The sequence below is a fragment of the Dromiciops gliroides genome, chromosome 1 (genome assembly GCF_019393635.1).
Source record: "Dromiciops gliroides isolate mDroGli1 chromosome 1, mDroGli1.pri, whole genome shotgun sequence".
Taxonomy (NCBI): domain Eukaryota; kingdom Metazoa; phylum Chordata; class Mammalia; order Microbiotheria; family Microbiotheriidae; genus Dromiciops; species Dromiciops gliroides.
Window position 1 is genome coordinate 537,741,861 of NC_057861.1, and position 23,412 is coordinate 537,765,272.

Consider the following 23,412-nt stretch of genomic DNA (forward strand, 5'->3'; position numbering starts at 1 on the left):
AAATAAAATGTCAAGTGTTTGAGGCTGGATTTAAACTCAGGTCCTCCTGAATCCAGGGCTGGTGCTTTATCCATTGTGCCATCTAGTTGCCTCCAAATACATGCTTCTTGAGAGGACTGTTTCATTTTTGGTTTTGTATCCTCATGAATGGAAATGTGCTGGCCATGTTGCAAGTGTTTAGTAAATGCACATTGAATTTGATCCATCTTTTGTAGTGGGGAAGAAGTGGGTTTTCTTCTCTTCCATTCAATGAGAAACCATGGCAACCACTTTCCCCTTTTGGGTGCTATAGTAGTCTACCCTCCTACCCAGGGATGGAGAACTGTACAGAATGTCTTTACCTCAAGGGAACAGAATGTTATATCAGGTCCGGCTTAGGAACATCCTTGCTGAGGTAGCAGTTGTTAGCTAAAATAAAGAGGCTGAGATGTTGGACCATATCTAGCTGGATATTAATGACTGGGGAAGGAAATTCCTGAGAGTCCAATTGGACTATGCCAATATTGGAGACATGGGTTCTCAGAAGATGAGTAACCTGTTGGATTGCAAGGTGATCTCCTCCCTTAAAAGGATAGAAGAAATCTTTTGGTTGAGTCATTCATTCCAAATGGACCTGGAGAAAGCACTGGAAAAGAGTATTAATAATTTGGTGAGAGAGTAGCATGTTACAACCCTCCCCTTTGCTTCACTTCCCTCCTCTACTACTCCCAACTGAGACTGTCCCCAGCCCTGGGAAGGGATCACCCTGTTCTTTGAAAACTAAACAAAACTGACATGCAAATGCAACCCTTGAGATGTTGACAACTGCCATAGCAATGTGGCAGCCTCTGGGGGAAGACCTGACCAACTTGCTCCAACCTCGAATATTTTGGAATCAGAAGTGGCCAGGGCCTGACCCTGTGGGAATACTAGGACAAACAGTATGCCCACTCGCCAATAGAAGTATAGACCAGCTCCGGGTCTCAAGGCCTTGCACCTCTTTCCCAGTGAAACTGAGGGTTCTTTCATGCCCAAACATGGTCTTGAGTGTCCTTTGAGAGACGACACTTCCTGGACCAGCTTAAGCCCTCCCAAGTGAGCACCGGGTGCTGGGATTGACTCAGGCGGAAGAGAGCCACATCCTGAACCACACACATCATTTCCTCCAGCCCCTCAGCATTCCTGAGCTGGGGCTTCCCATGCTAAGACCTGACCTGGCCTGACCCTACTTAACTGCTGGATCCTGCCAGGGTTGCAGGACAAGGTAGCATGGCTGTTGGCCAGAATAAACAATTGAAAGGGAAGGGGAAAGATCTGGTGATTCCTTGGATGATTTCAATATCTCTGATTTCTGAATAAGGAGGGACTCATTGATTTCCCTACTTTCTTGTTGCTTCCTCTTCCCACTTCTGCCCCCACACATGCCTACCCTAGGGTCGACTTTGGATTAATCATGGTTTTCCATGCTGGTTATGGGAATACAACTCATAGCCTGGGACAGGGAGATTCATAATAATCCCAAGCCACCTCTGGTTCTATTCCCATAAGCATTTGAAAGAGCACTGAATCTGATTTCAAGTTCCAATTCTACCACTTATTACCTTTGTGATCCTGGGCAAATCATCCGTTTTCTCATCTGTAAAAATATGAGAATTGGATTAGGTGGCCTCCTGGGTCCCTCTCAGTCCCAGAGTTACGATCCTATGAATGTTCTCTAATCTATTGTCTTAACTGCTTTGTGAAAGATCTACAGTCAAAGCCACAGGCTATATTGAAAGGAAATGAAAAACAATTCTCAATAGGCTACAACTTCATACATTCTGAACACTATGAGATCTTTTCATAATGATCTGCAGCAATGGTGCGGGTGTGTAACCAGAAATTCTGGGCCCCCAAGGAAAAATTTCAGAAATACTAGCACAATGCTTGGAATGAATATGGTTGGCACAGGACAAATACTTGTTGATTGTTGAATGAATGAATCACAAAATAAACATTGCCCAAATAGACCCTGCATCACAATGGGACTGGAGTTCAATTTATTTCAGTGGAGAGATGGAAATGAGTTGGGTAGTGTCTCTTGTTCTGATTCTTGCTTGCCCTCTACTGCCCTTCTAGCATTCTCCATTACAAAGCCCACCTTCTCCAAGCAGTCTACCCTGATTGCTCTGGTTGAAACCGATTTCTTCCTCCTTTAAATGCTTATAGTACTTGCTACATACTACTCCTTTGCTACATGTCATATAATGCCTTATGTTGTCTTCACTGTCAATATTTATATAGCCTTTCATTGAATTGCCTCATTTGATCTCCATCATTACTCTGTGTTATAGGTAGCCTGTCTTAGTTTTTGTTTTTTATTTTTTTTTTACTTCGAAGTGACTTCTCCAGTATCATACAGCTCTTAAAGTGTCTGTTCCTGGATTTGAACCTACGTCTTCCTGATTCCAAGTTTAGTGTTTTTTCCACTGCATCAACCAGTTGCCTGTAACTGAAGCTCGATGTTCAACATGTACATTGATAAGTGAAGACAAGGAAATCTGCAAAGAGAATGACCACTAACACTAGGGAAGGGGTGGGGAGGATGATAGAAGGCTTCACAAAGCAGAAGGGGACCTGAGCTGATGTTTGAAAGAATATGAGAATACTGAAAGGGAGAGAAAAGGGGAGGTAGAGGGTGGGAAGGGGTGGTCACTTGGGTAAATACATGGAGGAAGGAGATGTAATGTAAAGTTTTAGCAACAACTAGTTCTCCATTTTAACAAGAATGGAGAGTATATGAAGAGAAGTAATGTAAACAGTAGAGATGCAGGTTGTATTATTTGCAGTCTTTTGTGGGGATAGGCACCCTTCACTTTCTGAACCAGATGAGTATTCTTGAAACAATCATTTGACTGTGAGATCTTTGTGGCTGGAAAGTAGACTGAACCTTAAGGAAGCATGGTTTTCCCATCAGCACAATTGGAATGCCTGGATGGTGTATTTTATGGAGTGGTTGCAAGAGACCTGCTCAGCAATCTCTAAAGTGCTATAAAAAAGTGAATTAGTACTGCTGTTGAGTTGTTTTTCAGTTGTGTCTGACTCTTCATGACCTCATTTGGGGTCTTGGTAAAGATGCTAGAGTGGTATGCCATTTTCTTCTCCAGCCCATTTTAAAGATGAGGAAACTAAGGCAAACAGGGTTAAGAGACATGCCCAAGGTCATACAGCTAATAAGTGTCTGAGGCCAGATTTGAACTCACAAAGAAGAGTTTTTCTATTTCCAGGTCTTATACGCTTTCTATTTCACCACCTAGCTGCCCTTAATTATTATTAGCATAGCTTTTAGCCTGATTTCTGAAGTTGATAACTCCTGAAAGATTTAGTCTTTACCAGTAGCACTATGTTATTGGATACTTATGAGCAAATTTTAGAACAATTATGGATACTTCACCACAATTGTAGAAGAAGCCATGGACACCACAATAGATTATCTTTTGGTTTTTTTGCGGGGCAATGGGGGTTAAGTGACTTGCCATGGGTCACACAGGTAGTAAGTGTCAAGTGTCTGAGGCCAGATTTGAACTCAGGTACTCCTGAATCCAGGGCCAGTGTTTTATCCACTTCACTACTTAGCTGCCCCCAATAGATTATCTTTTAAGAAAAAATTCTCAGAAATATATGGAGGGATGAATATATTTATCAGCATTATTATGGATGCTGAAAGAGACCAGCTAGTCCAATTTCCCTCATTTTCCAAATGAAAGACACTGTATAATTCCATATTAATATCTGCTAAGTGACCTTGGACAAGTCATTCCTATTTTTCAACCCTTCTTCAACTATAAAGATGAGCTAAATGTTAGGACTCAAACCAAATTAAATAATCTGTTTATTTCAGTGTTAGTTGGTAAATTATTTTAGTAGTTTTAGAAATTTGAGTTAATTCTAGTTTGAATTGATTCTCTTTGTCTCCCCCTTCCCCCCCTCCCCCCCCCCCACCGCTCCAGATAATAGTTTGGTAAAGAATAATTAACAGTCAATTCATTATAGATTCCAGAGGGCAGATGGTAAAACACACTATTCCTTTCAGTAGTGTGTGTGTTGGGGGAACTATGGATGCAAAATGTTGCATACTTTGTCAGATGTGGTTACTGAGTTGATTGGTTTTGCTTAACTCTTCTTCATGAAAAGGAGAATAATTTATTATGGGGAGGGGGAATATTGAGAGATTACTGTGTAGAAAACAGAAGGCATCAATAAAACTTTTAAAAAGACCAACAAGAAATTAAAAAGAGTATTCCATGTGTTTCACGAATTTATCAAAGTGATATGTGATCCTTATGTCTCAAGCTCATCATGTCCCAAACTGAATTTATTCTCTTTCCACCAAAACCTACTCTTTCTTACTTCACTATTCTTTTTTATTTTTTTGGTCAGAAGCTTAATTTTTTACCCAATATTCCACATTCAAGACCTTGCTATTATCTTTGGATTTGAGATATGGAAAGAGAAGAGTAAATGGCTAATTCTAGCCATTTCTCCTTCTCCAGCAGTTCTTGTATCTGTTCTCTCTTTTCCTGCTCATATACTTCATCAAGTCAAGGTTTTTATTGCTACCTACATGGATTATTGCAATAGATCCCTAACCGGTCTTTTTGTTTTCACTTTCTTTCCCCTTCAATTCATGCTTTATATTGCTGCCAAACAGTAATCATTATTTTCCCCATTTAAAACATTGATGCCATTTTTTAATACCATAGTCATGTCATGATATATTTTTACCCAGCCAACCCTCAATTGTAATACACACACACATATAAAGCAACTATACAACATTCTGTATCTATATTGTACAACCTGTATACCTACCCTTCCCACTTTTCTGCCAGGAGGAGAAATGTGTTTCAGTCTCTGTTCTTCAGAACCTCTTGGTTCTGTTAAATGAAGTCATGCTTCAGCTCCTTTTTTCTCTTGGTTCTATTTTCTTCAACCCATATCACTTCCCACAAGTCTTTTCATATTTTTTTTGAATTACTTATATCCATCACTTCTCATGGAACAATAATATTTCATCACATTCATGGATAGCAATGGCACCATTCAGTCATTCTATACCCTTACTTTGTTTCCAGTTTTTTTTTTTTATCCCAAAGAGTACATCTTCACATCTTTTGTTATATATGGGATTTTTCTTTTTGCCTTTGATCTCTGGGTCAAAGAGTATGAACAGTTTAATGGCTTTGCTTATATCATTCCAAATTGTTTTTCAGAATGGTTGAGCCAATTTACACTTCTGCTGAGTTATGGTGTATTAGCAAATGTACATGATTCCTTTCTTATAGCCCCTCCAACACTACTTCTGTTTTTTATCATATTTGCCAATTTGATGGGCATGGGGTGAAACTTTAGAGTTGTTTTAATTTTTGTTTCTCTTATTATAAGTGATTTGGAATGACTTAAATGTGTTTGCTGATCATTTTATTTCTTTTTCTCAAAACTGTTCATCTTTTTTCTCTACTAATGAATGACTTTTGGTCTTGTATATTGATGCCAGTTTCCTATATGGCTTTTACTTGACAATCAAATGGCCTCTCCTCATCCTAGCTGCATATTGTATGTGCAAAAGCTTTTAAACTTTTATATAGCTGAAGCTGTCTTTTCTGTTTTGATCTACTCTAGCCCTTACTTAGCTAAGAATTCTCACCCTAACCATGGACCTGAAAGATACCTCCTTCTATTCTCCTTTAATAAAAAAAGAAATGATACAAACTTTTATATTTAAGTCATATATCCATTTGAAGCTTATTGTGATATACATTGTAACAGGCTGGTCTAAACCTAATTTCTTTTCAATTTTCTTGGCAGTTCCTGCTAAAGAGTCCTTCCTCTAATGCTTTATACCTTAGGGTTTGTAAAAAAAATTACTATCTTGTCTGTCCCAGTGATCAACTTTTCTATTTTTTAAACTAATAGCAAATGGTTTTTTTCCTGCTATTACTGCTTTTTAATATAGTTTTATCTCTGAAACTATAAGGCTTTCTTCATCACTATTTATTTTTGTTATTTTCCTTAAGATTATAATCTTCTGTTCCTCTAAATGAATTTTGTTCTTATTTTATCTAGTTCTAAGATGTGGCCCCATGGTAATTTGATTAACATAGTACTAAATTGTAAGTTAATTTGGATAATATCACTACACTTTCTTTTTACCTATTCATAAATCAGACTTATAGGATCATAGATTTAGAGATGGAATGTCTGAGCTAAAATGAACCTTAGAAGAGGTCATCTGGCCTAATTGCTTCATTTTAAAAATGAGGCCAGAGAGGTTAGATGCCTTGTCCATAGTAGTATGTGGTAAATCTGGGATTTGAACTCAGGTCTTCTGAGTCCAAATCTAGTGACCTTGTCATAACACCACTTTGAAACTCTACAATGGTTGTCTAGTGTTTACTGAAAAAAGGTCAGCCTCCTGAGGCTGCCAGCCAAAGTTTTCCACGTCCTGGTTCCCCTCCACGTAAGCTACATACCAGTCACCTGTTCAGCATTGTGCTGCTTATGGGCATTTGTATGTTCTGTTTCATTTGTCTGCAATATCTTCTTTCTCTTTCTCTACTTTATTCTTCCCCATTCTCTCACCCTGTCAAATTCTTATACATTTTCTTTAAAGCCCGAATCAAATAATTCCACGAATCCTTCCTTCATCTCTTCAGTGCATAAAGTACTTGGCCTACCCCACTGGCCCTCAAATAATACTTTGTGTTTCTTTTGTGCTGTTATATGACAGTAGAACTGTGATGTCATTGATGTAGGTACTCTTTCTAGAGGTGTCATTCATGATCCATCTACATTTTCTCACCCCCTGTGACTCGACTATATATTCCTACAAACACTCCAGAGCATCTCAGTGGTAAAGTGGATAGAGCACTGGACCTGGAGTCAAGAAGACCTGAGTTCAAATCTGGCCTTAGACAATTACTAGCTGTGTGACCCTGGGCAAGTCCCTTAACTTTTGTTTGCCTCAGACTTATTATCTGTAAAATGGGGATAATAATAACACCTACCTCTTAGAGTTGTTATGAGGATCAAATGAAATAATAATTGTAAAGCACTTAGCACAGTTCCTGGCACATAGTAAATGCTATATCAATGTTAGCTGTTATCATTATTGTTGCTATACTCCATGGAGAATCTACCCAATATGCCAAAGGTCTTCCTATCATTCTTTTTATGTCAATTGGGCAGCACTGGATCTATCCACCTGTAAGCTTTCACTTCCATGTGACAAATATGCCTCCTTTTTTCATCATATATTTCTTGAATGGGGTGGGGGGGATCAGGAAGGACATGAGCTCAGATCCTACCCTTGACACACTATATTAGATACATGACTTCTAGTGGATCACTTAACCCTTCAATGCTCCATGCAATTTTCTAAGACTTTGTTACATATTGAAGCCTAGCTTCAGTGATGGGAGGAATTTACATACCAAGAGCTCCCTATGCTAATAGAATCCCAGGGGAACAAAACATTCTCCTTCCTCCCCACTTCTTGTGCATAAGTCATCATTAGCAATTTGCACCAGGTTATTAAGACCCATCATCCACCTCTGCATTGCTTTATAGATAACGTACAATTCTGATTATTTGGAATATTGATCAATCAACCATTTATTAAGTACTTACTGTGTTCCAGGCACTGTGCTAAGTTCTGGCGATACAAAAAGAGGCAAAAGATATCCCCCAACTTCAAGAAGCTTACAGTCTAATGGAGGAGACAATATGAAAACAGATATATACCGAACAAGCTATATACAGGATAAATAGGAAATAATTAACAGAGGGAAGGTACTGGAATTAAGAGTGCTTCAGGAAGGCTTCCTATTAGAATAAAGAATTTTAGCTGAGATTTAAAGAAAGCTAGGGAGGTCAGTAGTGGGAAGGGAAGAGGGAGAAGGTTCCAAGAATGAGGGATAGTGAGAGAAAATACCTGGAGATGAGAGATGGGGTGTCTTGTTCATGGAACAACCAGGGGCCAGTGTCGCTGGACCAAATATTATGATGTAGTGAAATTATGGAGCTACTGTCTCAACTCACATGTACACTAGCAGAACTGATATCTGTAATAAAACTAGAGATGAGTTTACTGAACCCCAAAGAAAATTTAACTCAACAAATATCTATTAAACAAATGCCTATACTGAGCAGAACACTGTGCTACCTATTGGAGGAGGTACATGATTTAAATGAGGAATAATCCTCATACTCATAGAGCATATGGACTAGGAAAGAAGACGACAGATACAGGTAGAACTAGAATACAGAATACTACATGGTAACTACATAAAAGAGAGCAGGTTGGGGGGCAGCTAGGTGGTGCAGTGGATAAAGCACTGGCCTTGGATTCAGGAGGACCTGAGTTCAAATCCAGCCTCAGACACTTGACACTTAACTAGCTGTGTGACCCTGGGCAAGTCACTTAACCCTCATTGCCCTGCAAAAAAAGCAAAAAAAAAAGCAGGTTGGATTGCGCTGGGGGAATTATGAGGTGCTTTCCACGGTCCCAAACTTCTCCTTTAACAAAAGGATATCTATTTAACACCAGTAATCTTCCTGTGATACTAACACAGCTTTGAATCATGGAATAGCACTACAATGGGGGAAAAGACAATGAAATCCCAGTTCTGGGGATAGGCTCAGGGGACCCCGGTAGATATTTGGTAAGCCTGCTTCCAGAAGCATGTATTGACATGGAATGTAGGCTTTCCACTTTGGAACATGTGTAATCATTTGATAGACTGCTAAGACTGATGGGACTTCACTCTTCTCTGTCACCATGAAATCTTGAAAGTGTGGCACTGTCGTTTTCTTTCCCTGTTGTGTGTATCCTTCCCAGAAATTAGATGAAGAAATGCTGAAGCCCCCAACTGACTACTACAGTAAGCTTGTGAGTTCTGAAAGGCTGGAAGATCCACTGGATCTTGGTAAAAGCTAATTGGTGGTAATTGCTTATTGATAGCAACTAGTTAAAGTGATAACTGGGTACTAATGGGGAAAATATTAGAATGGGGGCTTGAGCAAATATTATGAGAATCAGTCTAACCTCTGAGACATATCCCTAGGACTCTGAGTCACTGGTTGATAGGTTTCAATCCATTTTGGTTTCGGGGTCACAGATTTAGAATTGTGCAGGACTTTAGAGGTCATTTGGTCCTACTCCCTAATTTGCCCAGGAGGAAACAGAGGCCTGCAGAGGTTAGGTGACTTTCCTGGGGTCATATGGATGGATAGTATTTGGTGAAAAGTCATTCTAGCCTGATGTCCTAATAGTTTTGTTTCCTTTTTTATTTCTTTTTCATTTTTGATAAACTCCTTGTACTCTACCCCCTCCCCCAATTTTGATATACTTTCTGTACAAGCTGAATTCCCCAAAGCAAATTGGTGTGTTGTTATTCCTTTGTTCCACAGTGTTCACTGCTGAAATGCCTGGTCATCGGCCAGGAGGGTCCCAAGATTATGATTCTTTAAGTTGTCTTTACCTCTTCCAGGCCTGAAACATGAGGATGAGTTTCTACAGTTGTTATTTTGGGTCTTAGGTAGGCTTGCCTCAATTCTGTCTGGTCATGGGATGGGTTGAACCTTTGTTAGGCTGTAGGAGGAGGAGGTTTGGGGAGGGATTGGACAGCAGAGGTTGGAAGATGGCTTGAAATATCTTCTACCAGGGGGCAGCTAGGCGGCTCAGTGGATAAAGCACTGGCCTTGGATTCAGGAGGACCTGAGTTCAAATCTGGCCTAAGACACTTGACACTTACTAGCTGTGTGACCCTGGGCAAGTCACTTAACCCCAATTGCCTCACCAAAAAAAAAAAAAAAAGAAAAAAAAAAGAAATATCTTCTACCACCCCCAACTGTTATATCCTTTCATCCCCTTCAGAAAAAATACAAATGAGCCAACCTATTTTGCATCATGAAACAAAGTATGGAGATGGCGATGTCGGCTTCTGTACTTGGAGGCAATACACATTTCTCTGATTTTTGAAAACATGCCATTTATCAGCAACTCAAATTAATCTTCAGCTCTTGGGCAAAGCTGCAAACCAGTTCATTAATCATATTTTGCATTTTCCCTGTATTAGACTGTTAAGACTTGTTCCTGATAGGGCTGGAAAATATTTCTTTCATCCTAATGGCTTGATGCCCACAAATGTCTTTTAATTATATTTACCTGGAGTTATCGAGTTTGGAATGGTGAGTGCAGGGGACTCATCTTTGAAGTGATCCTGAGTTCCTAAGAGTAACTGTCCGGTGACGTTTCCTTTGATCCATAGGCTGAACTACCACCCAAGTAGCCCTGCCTTGAGTGCTTGGGGGCCCAGACAAGGATGCTTTTCCTTCTCCTTCTCTTTTCCCCTCCCAGGACATAACCAGGGCATTTCTGGGGGCTGTAGACTAGAGTGGGTGAGGGGATGGAGAACCCTTCTGCAAAACTCCAGTTGGATCTTTGTATTTAAACTTAAAGCCCCATTTGATATCTAAAGGGATCTATAAATATATATACATATATATGAATGTATAAAATGGAAGATTAATTTTATGTATATAAATGGGAGATTAATGTTATATACATATAATATTAATCTCTCATTTTACACATTCTTCTTTTTCAGTTATATACATTTTGTCCTATTTGCTGAAAATAAGATGTGGAACACAAAGAAAATAGGATTAAATTGCAGTTGTTGAAGTTAATGGAGTCAATATTGAAATACTGGTAAGGAACAGAGAGCATGGTATTTGCTACTGGGAGCATTGGACCTGGAGTTAGGGGACATGGTCCTTGGATCGGCCACTAATTCACTGTGTGTCCTTGTAGGCAAGTCATTTCCTTTCTTCAGATAATTGAGATCAACTAGCAATGACTAATGGATTCCCTGCCCCCCCCCAAGTGCTTCTCTACTTCCCCTCCCCCATAAAGTACTTTGCATTTCTCTAATGCACTTATTAGATATTCTTTTGTATTATATATTTTGTATATCATATTCCTGTATTCAATTCCATTTAAATAATCACAGATAATAATATATAATAACATTTCTATAAGGCTTTGAGGTTTGCAAAGTGCTTTGCATGTATGATCTCATCTGATCTTCATAGCAGTTGAGATGGTTACTCTCAATATTATCATCCCCACTGAGATGAAAAGAGGTTAAGTGATTTATCCAGATTCACACAGCTCGTAAGTGTCTGAGTTAGTATTCCAACCCCTATCTTCTAGACTCTAAATTCAGCACTCAATCTACCATCTCTCTCTCTCTCTTACAGTATACAAGGACTTGTGCTGAGCATTGGGTGTACAAATAAGGAAGGAAACACACATTTATTAAGAACCTACTCAGCGTTGGGCACTGTGCTAAGCATGTTACAAATAAGATCTCACTGGATCCTTGCAACAACCCTAAGAGACAGGAGCTAGTATTGTCTCCATTATACAGTTCAGGAGAGTGAGACAAGCAGAGGTTAAATGACTTGCTTAGGGTCACACAGTCAGGAAGTATCTGAGGCCATATTTGAACTCAGGTCTTCCTGACTCAGGACCAACACTATTGTCTGAACCACCACAAGCAATATGGGGATTATAAATTCCCTGATGGCAAAGATTCTCTCTTAACCTAAACTTTTTGTATCCCCATGCCTAGCAGAGTGTTCTGTACACATTTACTTTTCTTTCTCTATCCATCTCAAGAGTTTACTGGTGTAGCTAATGCCTTCCATCAATCCAAGTGTAGCAGGTTTCTGAAAAGAGGTAAGAATGTCCTCAACCTGCATAGACTTCTCTTATTTAGTGTGGGGGGCAGGGATTTGCTCATCCTGAGGCAAGGAAGTATTTTATGGTTTGGAACTGGGGCTGGACTAAAAGAAATCCTCACAACAAAAAGAATAACAGCAACAAAACCAAACAAAAACCCCAAATCAGATTTTTTATAATGTAGATTTTTATAGATAATCTTGTTTTTACATCACACAATTTCCCCCCACATATCCTTCTTTCCTCTTTCTTTTTCACTCTCTAGTCCAAAAACCCATGATAAACTTGCCTCAGGATGGAAATATAAAGGAAAAAAAAGTCAAATCCCATAATTCTATGCAGGTCCAAGATAGTGTTACTGCACACAGAGAAGGCACTATCTTCCCTCTTTTGAAGCAAGGGGGTACACAGGTTGGCATTTTCTGTTACCAATTTTAGTTGCCTGGGAGATCTGAGTAGATAAACACTTGCCCAGGGTCCTCAGCCAGTGTCTATCAGAGTTAGGACTTGTATCCAAAGCTTCCTAACTCTGAGATAATAAACTCATTATTCCAGAGTTATCTCTAAGTACACATTAGGGTCCACACAAAAGAAAAAAAAGTTGTTAAAATCATCTGTTGTTGTTTAGTCATGTCTGACTCTTCATGACTCTACTTGGGGTTTTCTTGGCAAAGATACTGGAATGGTTTGACATTTTCTTCTCCAGCTCATTTTACAGATGAGGAAATTGAGGCAAACAGGGTTAAGTGACTTGCCCAGGGTCATATAGCTAGTAAGTATCTGAGGCCGGATTTGAACTCAAGAAGATAACAATTCTCCTTGACTCCAGGCCCGGTACCACCCAGCTGCCTCTATATCACCTGTCCCTCATTTAATAGGTGAGGAAAATAAGGTACCTTCTAGCTCCAGCACTAAACAATTTATACTTAAATTTTGGATCTTAGGCCTGTGGAAGGAAGAAAAGAAGAGCAGAATCTCTCGAGTTGAATTTTCACTCAAGCCTAGAGATTTTTCTACATGGTGCAAAAAAGAGAAGGAAAGCCTGTTCAGCGGCACATAAATTGATTTGTTCTTTCCCTGTAAAGCAGCTGCTAATCCTGTTACTCTGATAAGACAGGAGGCTTAGCAAGCACTGGGGCTGAAAGGTGATTCATGCTTTTATGATCTGTTATTGGAGATGAGGGCTTTTACATACTAAAGCCCTTCCAAAACCCTGGTCAATTATCTCAGCCTTCAAAGGACACTGCTGTCAAGGCACTGGCTACAAAGAACTAAAGATTAGCCTTTAACTGACCAGCTGGGTGAACCTAATCCTTAGCTCAAATGGAATAATGGAAAGAGTACTAGAATTGGAGTCATAGGACCTGGGTTCAAATCCTGACTGATACTTTATACTCTTGTGACTTTGGGCAAGTCACTTAACTCCTCTGTGCTTCAGTTTCCTCCTGGAGAAGAGTTGGAGTAGATGACCTCAAAGTTTGGCTCCAGTTCTATATGTTTAATTCAGCCCTTAACTTTCCTTCTCACTTTAACTTTATTCAACTAATGGGGAATCCTCTGGAAGGTGGTAGCTGGCACAATGGATAGAGGGCTGGGCCTGGAGACAGGAAGACCTGAGTTCAAATCCAGCCTCAAATACCTGCTAGCTGTGTGATCCTGGGCAAGTCACTTAACCTCTGTTAGTCTTAGTTTCCTCAACTATAAAATGGGGAAAATAATAAGACCAATTTACCAGGATTGTTGTGAGGGTCAAATGAGATGATATTTGTAGAAATGCTTGGCACATAGTCATTTTTTTAAAAAATGATTGTTTTGGGGGCAGCTACATGGCACCATGGATAAAGCACCATCCCTGGATTCAGGAGGACCTCAGTTCAAATCCAGCTTCAGACACTTGACACTTACTAGCTGTGTGACCCTGGGAGAGTCATTTAACCCTCATTGCCCCACCAGAAAACAACAACCCCCCCCTCCCCCAAAACCTCTGATTGTTTCCTTCCTTCCCTTCCTCTCTCAGGTTTAAAGAGGAGAATCCTCTCTATGATCAGTAGGGATATGGGATAGGTTGGTGACATCTGTGCTCTGAAGTTCTGGGAGTTGGGTGTCATTGTAGAGCAGAGTGTCCCCAAAAAGTGGTAACTCACATTTATATGGCACCTTAAAGTTTGTTGTTGAGTTGTTTCAACTATGACTCCACTTGGGGTTTTAGTGACAAAAGCGAGGCAAACCAGGTTAAGTGACTTGCCCAGGGTCACACAGCTAGTAAATGTCTGAGGCCATGTTTGAACTCATAGAGGTGTCTTTCTGACTCCAGGGCCAGCATTCTATCCACTTTGCCACCAGCTCTCCCCCTTACAGTTTATAGATTGTTTTCCTCCCTACCACCCTGTGAAGTAGGTACTACAGATATTATTTTACCCTTGTACAGATGAGAAAACAGAGGTTTGGAAAAACCTCAGTACCACAACTAAGTATTGAAGTCATCAGACTATGAATAATAAGATTACCATAAAATAATAATAAAACATTTATATAGTATCTACTGTGTGCCAGACAGTGCTAAGAGCTTTACAATTATTATCTCATTTGATCCTTGCAACAACTCTGGGGGGTAGGTGCTATTATTATCCATTTTATAGATGAGAAAACTGAAGTGAGGTGACTTGCCCAGGGTCACAAAGCTATGAAGTGTCTGAGCCTGGATTTGAATCCAGGTCTTCTTGACTCCAGGCCCAGCATTCTATCCACTGCTCCACTTAGTTTCCCCATATCCAAATTTATTTCTCTTTCCACAGCACCATAGCATTTTTTTTTTCAAAAGTCTTTGTCTCTGATCCAGGCTAGAGAGTGACACAGCAGAAATGTCACCAAGGAAGAAGGTCTTACTCGGAGGGACAGCCCTCTTTGGGGATCATGGTTGAGGGGTAAATTTAGGGCAAGAAAAGGGGAGCATTCCTGCTTCCCTTTTAAGAGACACTTAGAGAGTAGTTTGTAGGATTTCTGTGTCTTTGGTTCTGTGCTCATTCTTCACATTTCATGGTTTCCCAGGGAGGCTCTGTTGGGGATAGAATGACCAATTATTTCTTTCCAGCTCAGCAGGAAGAGTGGCATCAGTAATGGAGAGCTAGATACAGGAGCTTTAATTGAGAACAATGAGCAAGAAAAGCCTCATAGAAATGTTCCTGCTTACTTACATCCTGCATAGGCCTTCTTTGACACTGTCGGACGGCTTCTGTGTGGGTGTGATGAAGATATATGTGTCATTCATTTCTCTGTGACCAAGTAGCTTGGTTATTTAGGCCCTAGTATTTTATTTCAGGCTATGGGTCTGATTCCAATGGGGGCCCATTAGTTTTGGGTCAGGTATGTTATTGGTAGACCTGGGATAGGAGAGCAATCTCCTCGCAAATGCATGACACTGGTCACAAGATATGAGTGTAAGTGACTTAACTTAGAAGCACCCTCTCTACTGGAGGCAAGAATCAAAGCATGAATCCTGTGGAGATTCACTTAGAAGTACCTTCAAGTCAGAATATTAGGGCTGAAAGGGACCTTGGAGATCATCTGATACAACTAGATCATTCCTGGGGCAGCTAGGTGGCACAGTGGATAGAGCACTGGCCCTGGATTCAGGAGGACCTGAGTTCAAATCTGGCCTCAGACACTTGACACTTAACTAGATGTGTGACCTTGGGCAAATCACTTAACCCCAATTGCCTCACCAAAACAAAACAAAACAAAACAAAAAAAGAACTAGATCATTCCTAAGGGGGAAGAGGAGGTACAGAAAAGGGTAATAAACTGAATCTAGGTTTTGCCACTTACTGACTTGCGTGATCTTGGGCAAACCACTTAACCTTTCCTGCCTCCATTTTCCTTATCTATAAGAGAATTGGATATTTGACCTCTAATGTCCTTTCCAGATTGAAATTTATGATTTATTGACTAAAGAACTGACTTGTTTTATCTTCTTACATGGTCTTGTCAACAAGTGCTCATTGAGTGCTTAATGCAGATCAGCTGTGTAAGCCATGAGACCAGTCCCTGCCCTCCAGAAGCTAACAATCTAGTTGGAGCAAACAAGATGCTGTAGGCTACTTTGTAGGGTCATATAACTGTTTTATGCATCATATTCCCTGACTCAGAGCAAAACTGATCTTCTCTGGCTAATCTGCCCTCACTAGACTCACTGCTGGATGTCTTTATGTGACCCGTTCTAACCTGATCCAAATGGCCTTGAATCTCTTCCTTTTGAACTTATCTAAGTCCCTCCCTCAGGGCAGCTGGGTAGTGAAGTGGATAGAAGGCTGGGCCTGGAGTCAAGAAGACTCACTTCATGAGTTCAAATCTGGCCTCAGATACTACTAACTGTGTGACCCTGGGCAAATCACTTTACCCTGTTTGCCTCAGTTTCCTCATCTGTAAAATGAGCTGGAGAAGGAAATGGCAAACCACTCCAGGATCTTTGCCAAGAAAATCCCTGACTGAAAAATGACTGAAGAAGAAGAAGAAGTCCCACCCTTCCTTCAGGGGGTACACTCACAGCTGTATCTCCTTTCTGAACATGTTGGTCACCCCAATCTGGAGAGATGGCTTCCTCTTCCAGATTCCTACCCATAGCATGATCTAGAATGATCATTATTTTGGTGCTAGTCATATACAACAACCATACAGTGTTAGTTCATTTTTCACCCCTTATCTCCACAGCTCTATATCTTAAGGGCAGGGACAAAGCCTTATACTTACTTCTTCATAGATCCTCCAGATCCTAGCCTGGCATCTTGCACATAATCAGGCAGCCAATAACTGTTCACTCAATTGGGAGCTGGGGCAGGCAACATAGGGAGGGGCAACATCAGAGCATGGTCTTGTGATGTTAGACAGATGCTGGCATCCACTACAGATGACTGGCTGGACCTTACTTGTATACAAAACCTGTGTATGTAAGGTGCAGTGAGTAGCAGGTTTCAGTGTGTCATAGCTGCCCATTCCCTTCAGGCAATTAAGAGCAGGGAACAGCTAATTTATAGAACAAGCAAACAAGGAAGTCACTGTGACCTTTCCAAGATACTTTCATTGATCTTTATTCATCTCTAGCTGTTCCCTCTGCTACTGAACTTTTAATATTCTATTTTGCAGTTTGATAAATATCCTACAGACACTTCTGGAGCTGATCCTGGTCAGCTGATTCTCTATGGGGTGTGAGTCCTTCTATCAAGGAAAGGTCAACCAAGTGGCCAATGACCTTTATTCTTCCAAGGAACCACATTTTGCATTTTGTCAGTCATTAATACTTGGCTCTTGTTCATTTTGGGGATTGATAGACTGTTAGCCATAGGCTATTTCTGGATTGCCACCAACCTAAAGGGTTTTTTTTTTCCATTAAATTCCATTGCTTGGAAATGATATAACTCATCACTGGCCTGGGGTCTGCCATGTTGGAAGTAGTATGGTGGAGTGGAAGGATGGCACACTGGCCTCAGGAAACTGGGGTTCTAATCCTGGCTCTGATTTTAGGTAAGGCAATTCCCTGTTCTGGCCCTCAAAGATCTTCTCAGCTCTTCTTTGTTTTATAGCAGGAGGCTAGTAAGATGGCTTTAGGCTCTATCTAGCATTTTGTGATTGATTGTTTTAGAAGTTATCTTGGTGATGGAAAACTGAAACAGAAATGTGCTCTATGCCTGGCTGTTAAGCTGCTGCCATGATGTATTGTTGGCTGAAGAACGCAGGTGAGAGAAGAGTGTTTTCTCTAACACATAGTCTTTAATTCCTGCTTCCTCTTTCACACATCTTCATTTTGCTCCTCACCCCTCCTCTCCCGTCCTCTCCCCTCCCCTCCCCTCCTCTCCTGTCCTCTCCTGTATTCTCCTGTCCTGTCCTGTCCTCCCCTCTCTGATCCTCCCCTCTCTGGTCCTCCCCTCTCCTCCTCTCCTCCTCTCCTCTCTGAATCCTTAAGAGATATGTCAAGGCCCTGCTCTGGGGATTGACTACCCAGAGACTTCCAACCTCTAGTTGAATCCACCAGGATCTCCTGGCTTCCAAACCCCACTAACCCTTCACATTATCAGCCCAAGGGAGAGCTCCCTGGCTTTTGGCAAAGAGAGAGTTAAGTGGCAGTTGTCTTCTGGTTAGTAATTGCCCTAGTCATCATTATAGTAATTGCAGTGTGGTACTTCAATGATCCGGGAGCTGTAATCCAAGCTCTTAATTAGTCAATGGAGAAAGCTCTGAAGAGAGCAGAGGGAAAAAAAGATGCCTTTCAAGGGAGCCTGCTGAGTGATGCCTTAAAACTTCAGCATAGTTATCTGCCTCATTGGGCCAGTAACCTCCCTGTCTGTCCTAAGATGCAGAAAAATGCAGCTATCTTAAAAAAAGAAAATCACCAGATGGGCAACTTTCCCACTTGGAAAGCTCATGTGTCTTCCCCACCCCCGGACGGAGCCCCAGCAGGGAATTTGGAAAGAGGCTGAATCTTCCCTCTGCTATATCTCTTCCCCAAAGAGAGATCTCCTCTGTGATAGGAGAGGAAGCCTGCATTGCCTCAGGGATCCACCTGGTTGAGAGAGAACTCTGATGGGGAGGGGAGGTGACAGCTGTGAGCCTTCCTTTTGATTCTTCCTTCCTTTTCTCCCAGCTTGATGAGGGGAGGCTTCTAGAACCCAGTTCCTGGGGGAAGGCCTCTGCCCAAGCTCATGCACTCACCAGTTTCCGACCACTGATTGATCTACCCTCAGACTTTTGGCCTGGAGCTGAGGGCAGATTGGTACAGTATGCAGTTGGCCCAAAATGGGAAGTCTGCTCTGTGGCTGACCTGACCTCTAGGCGGGGTGGGTGGCTTCGAAGATGGTATTATTGGGAACATGCTAGGAACAGCCCACCCTGACCAAAAATATCTCCTCTGTTGGCCCTTCCAGTAGACTGAAATTCCCCTAAAATAGTCACCCCCTTTGGGTTAATGCGTTCAGTGCCGCTGTTAATGCCCTCCCCCCTAATATTTTACATTTTATCGACTATTAACAGGTTGGAAATTTAATGTTTTAGTTTATAATAATGATAGTACCTAACATTTTTATTTGCCACTTTAAGGTTTGCAATCCTGTGAGGTAAAAACTATTATTATCTTTTTCTCAGTTGCTATAATTACCATCCACATTTTATAGATAAGGAAGCTGGTGCTGAGAAAGGTTTAAGTGATTTTCTAGGAAGTATCCGAGGGAAGACTTGAACCCAAGACTTCCTGACCCTCAAGTGTAACAACTTATTTGCTCCACCATGGTGCCTTTCATAATTAATCAGGCAATCAAAAAAAATTATAAAGTGCTTAATATGTTCCAGATATTGTACTACATGCTGAAAATTTTCTGGAAGACAAAAGTAATACAGTTGCTGACCTTAAGGAATTTATAATCTGGCTGGAACAGGAAATATGTACATATGTAGGGTGATACAAAATAGATACAACATAGTTTTTCTATTTTAAAATATTTTATTATTTTTTCATTTACATGTAAATTTTTTTAAACTTTTTTTTTTTTAATTTTGAGTTCCAATTTCTCTCCCTCCCCCTCACTCCTTGAGAAGGCAAGCAGTTTGATATAGGTTATACATGTTCGGTCATGCCAAACATTTCCGTATTAGTCATGTGATACAAGCTAATTTTGATGAAAAGACTCTTAGACTAGGTGATAGGCTTGGAAGAAGGCTAGGAAAGGCTCACTTTGCCCCCCAATATCTCCCTTAATAGTCCTTCCAGTTGGCTAAAATTTCTATGAAAAATCACCCCTATGAACTAATGTATTAAAAACTCCCCCGTTAATGTTCAGAGAAGCAGGAAAAAGTACACCTAGAAGGTGATGCTTGATTTGGGCTTCTAGGACACTAGGATTTCTGAGTTAGAGGTGAGGAGGTAATGCGTGCCAAGCATGGCAGGGATGGTCAGCAAAGGCCTAGAGATGGTAGATGAAGTGCCATGGGAGACAAGTTTGGCTGACCCGTAGAGTGTGTGAAAGGGAGTTATGGGTAATAAGGTTGAAAGGTGGGTTTGGGCCAGGTTGTGAAGGACTTTGAATGCCAGACAGAGGAGTTTATATATTTTTCCTAAAGGCAATAGGAAACCTTGGAGTTTTGTAAGAAGGGGAGTGATATGGTTAGAAATTTAGGAAAATCACTTTGGCAGCTTGTGTCGAGGATGGGTTGGAGTGGGAAGAGACACAGAGAGTGATTAGGAGGCTATTATAATTCCACTGTATAGTCACTGGGTGATGAATGTTTGAACTAGGGTGGTAGCTATGTGAATAAAACAAAGGGGATAAAAGTGAGAAGCATTATAGAGGTAGAAACACTTGTTCAGTCATGTCAGATTCTTTGTGAGCCCATTTGGGTTTTTTGGGCAGAGATACTGGAGTGGCTTGCCACTTCCTTCTCCAGCTCACTTTAAAAATGAGGAAACTGAGGCAAACAGGGCTAAGTGACTTGCTCAGAGTCACACAGCTACTGTCTGAAGGTGGATTTGAACTCATGAAACCAAGTCTTCCTGACTTTAGGTCTGGCTGTCTATCCACTATGGTGCCACCTAGATGAAACAACACTTGACAAAAAGAAAAATATGTGGGTGATGAGTGAAAACTGAAAAACAAAGACAAGGAGAAGGTTCCCGACAGTGTCCAATATGAGATCAGTAAGATTTGAAGAAAGGGTTAAAGAGGAGGGAAAGGGCTGGAACGAGGGGTTCTGACCAAATGACCAGTAGGCATGATCCAGCGAGGTGCTGGGAGGACCTGTGAACCAGAATGTGCCAGGTGGGAGAAGAAGGGTGGGGAAAGAAAAAGGGATAGAAGGATGCTGAAAGTCAATGCCACCAACTCCACAATTTGCCTTAGGACCCATCCTGCCTACAATATCCTTTTGTTCTCTTTTCAGGTCACTAATATAGCTGATGACAAGTATCCAGTGTCTGGCTGTTTGACAGATATTTTGTTAAATGTAGTGGGAGAGAACAACAGAAGTGACACAGGAATGGAGCCTCTACCTCTTTAGAGTAGATTTCCATTCAGTGGGAGAAATATGCCTAAGGGAAGGGCTAGAAGGTATGTGACAGCCTGGTAATTCAGAGTCACTGCCCTGGTGACCCAGGATGTAGGTGTATTTGTACCTAAACCCTTCTGGATAGGGACAATAGAGGTGGCTGTACTTCCTGCTTCAAAGGCCATTGAAGTGAAGTCCCTGACCCAATTTCTATGAAAAGAGACCTTAGAGATTATCTTGTCCAACTTCTTCCGTGACAAACAAGGAGGCTGAGGAAAGGGATGAGCATTTATGTAGTGTCTGCCATGTTCTAGGCACAGTGCTAAGGTCTTTTACAAACACTAACTCATTTAATCCTCACAATGACTCTGAGAGGCAGGGAATACAAATGAAAGCAAAAGCAAAGATGGCTCCTGTTTTCAAGGAGCTTATATTCTCTTTTGGGGGGGGGCAATGGGGGTTAAGTCTCTTTTCTATGTGGTTAAATATTGAAGTGGATAGGGTATTGAAGTCAGGAAGGACTGGGTTCAAAACCCGCCTCAGACAATCTGTGTGACCCAGAGTAAATAATTTTGCTTAGCTGTGCCTCAGTTTCCATATTTGTAAAAATTATGCCATTGGACTTGATTCCCTAAAGGGAACTTTCTAGCTCTAAATCTATAATCCCATGATAGAGAAGAAGAATTCAAGAAAATGAGTCAATCTTGAGAAAATGAAGATGAGAATCTTTGCTACCATATGTGCTGTTGACTTTTGGGGTGGGGTTGGGAGGGGGTAGCCATGGGAGTTGAAAAAGAAATTTCATGCGTTTAGGGAAATTGGGGAAAGAATTAAAAAAAAAATGTTGCGGAGAGGAAGTTCAGGAAGTTGGATGTCCAAAAAAAAGGGAGAGGCAAGTTGTGGAAATTCTGTGGGCAGAACCTAAAGAAGATGTTGAGTCAGAGTTCAAGGAGACTGATTTTGACCTAGCATCAAGGGAAGATTTCTGGAGAAAAGGCGTAGTTTTCCCAAAGACCACTTCAGCCAAGCAGAACAATTCTGACCTTGGAATAGATGCAAAAGTGAGGGTGAGTAGGAAGGGGAAGAAGAAAGAACAGTAAAAGGTTATGTCAAGTCAACAAGCATTTGTTAAGTGCTTACTGTGTGCTAGGCACTGTGGTAAGAGCTGAGAATACAAATAGAAGCAAACCCCAAAATGGTTCTGGTCCTGGGGAGCCCTGGGGCTCCTTCTTCTGACTGGCTGTTTCCTCTCAGAATGTCCATTTTAAGGATAATATCCGGGCCAGTCATGTTTTCATCCTCTCCAGGCTTTCTCTCCTATGCCCTCCAGGGTGCCTTATCACCTTCCACACTTTCTCCTTCCTGCTATTTTTTTTGGTGTTTTCTCTCTCCTTAAGAATATAAGCTCCTTGGGCAGGTAGGTGGCGCAGTGGATAAAACACCGGCCCTGGAGTCAGGAGGACCTGAGTTCAAATCCAGCCTCAGACCCTTGACACTAGCTGTGTGACCCTGGGCAAGTCACTTAACCCCCATTGCTCCCCCCCCAAAAGAGAATATAAGCTCCTTGAAAACAGGAGCCATCTTTGCTTTTGCTTTCATTTGTATTCCCTGCCTCTCAGAGTCATTGTGAGGATTAAATGAGTTAGTGTTTGTAAAAGACCTTAGCACTGTGCCTAGAACATGGCAGACACTACATAAATGCTCATCCCTTCCCTCAGCCTCCTTGTTTGTCACTGAAGAAGTTGGACAAGATAATCTCTAAGGTCTCTTTTCAATCTACAATGCCATGGAAAGAAATCAGCCCATTCCCAGCATTTGTTCTTCATTTTTATTTTGTTTTGTTTTTTGGTTTTTTTTTTTTTCAGTGGGGCAATGAGGGTTAAGTGACTTGCCCAGGGTCACACAGCTAGTAAGTGTCAAGTGTCTGAGGTCGGATTTGAACTCAGGTCCTCCTAAATCCAGGGGCCGTGCTTTATCCACTGTGCCACCTAGCTGCCCCACCCCCACCCCCCCAACATTTGTTCTTAATATATAACTTGGTTTGAGCAGAAATGAGAGTTTTTCTGGACTAGCATGGAATCATCAAGCCTAGTCCATAAGAAGAGATCCCATCCAGAATTACAGATAATATTTTTTCCTTCTCCCACCTCTCCACCTACTTCTTTTCCCTCCTCAACCAAAGCTAGTGACTCTCACCCATTGGTCCTGATGCCAAAACTTTAGTACAAGGCCTTCATTTTTGTGGGTACAGTTTTATTTGAAAGTTGAACCTAAGTGTGTTGTTCTAGCTCCCTTAACCCTCCTCCCACTCACTTGCCAATCATCTCCCTCCTGTTCCTTTGCATTCCCACTCTGTCCCATTTTGTCTGTCTTCTACAATAATAACCATGTGCCTATTTTCTGACTCACAGATTTAAATCCAGTGTTGCATGACTGGGTGTATTTCACTTTAGAAAACTCCCTGCTAGCTCTGAGTCCCAAGATGTGGAAATAGAGATCTTGCTTCGTTTCCTTCCCTCCTCCCTCCACTCCTCTCACTCCACCCCAGCTGTCAAAATACGGATGAGCATCTCTCTCTTTATGCTGCCAGATTAGAAAGAGAGAGAAATTTATTGATGCAA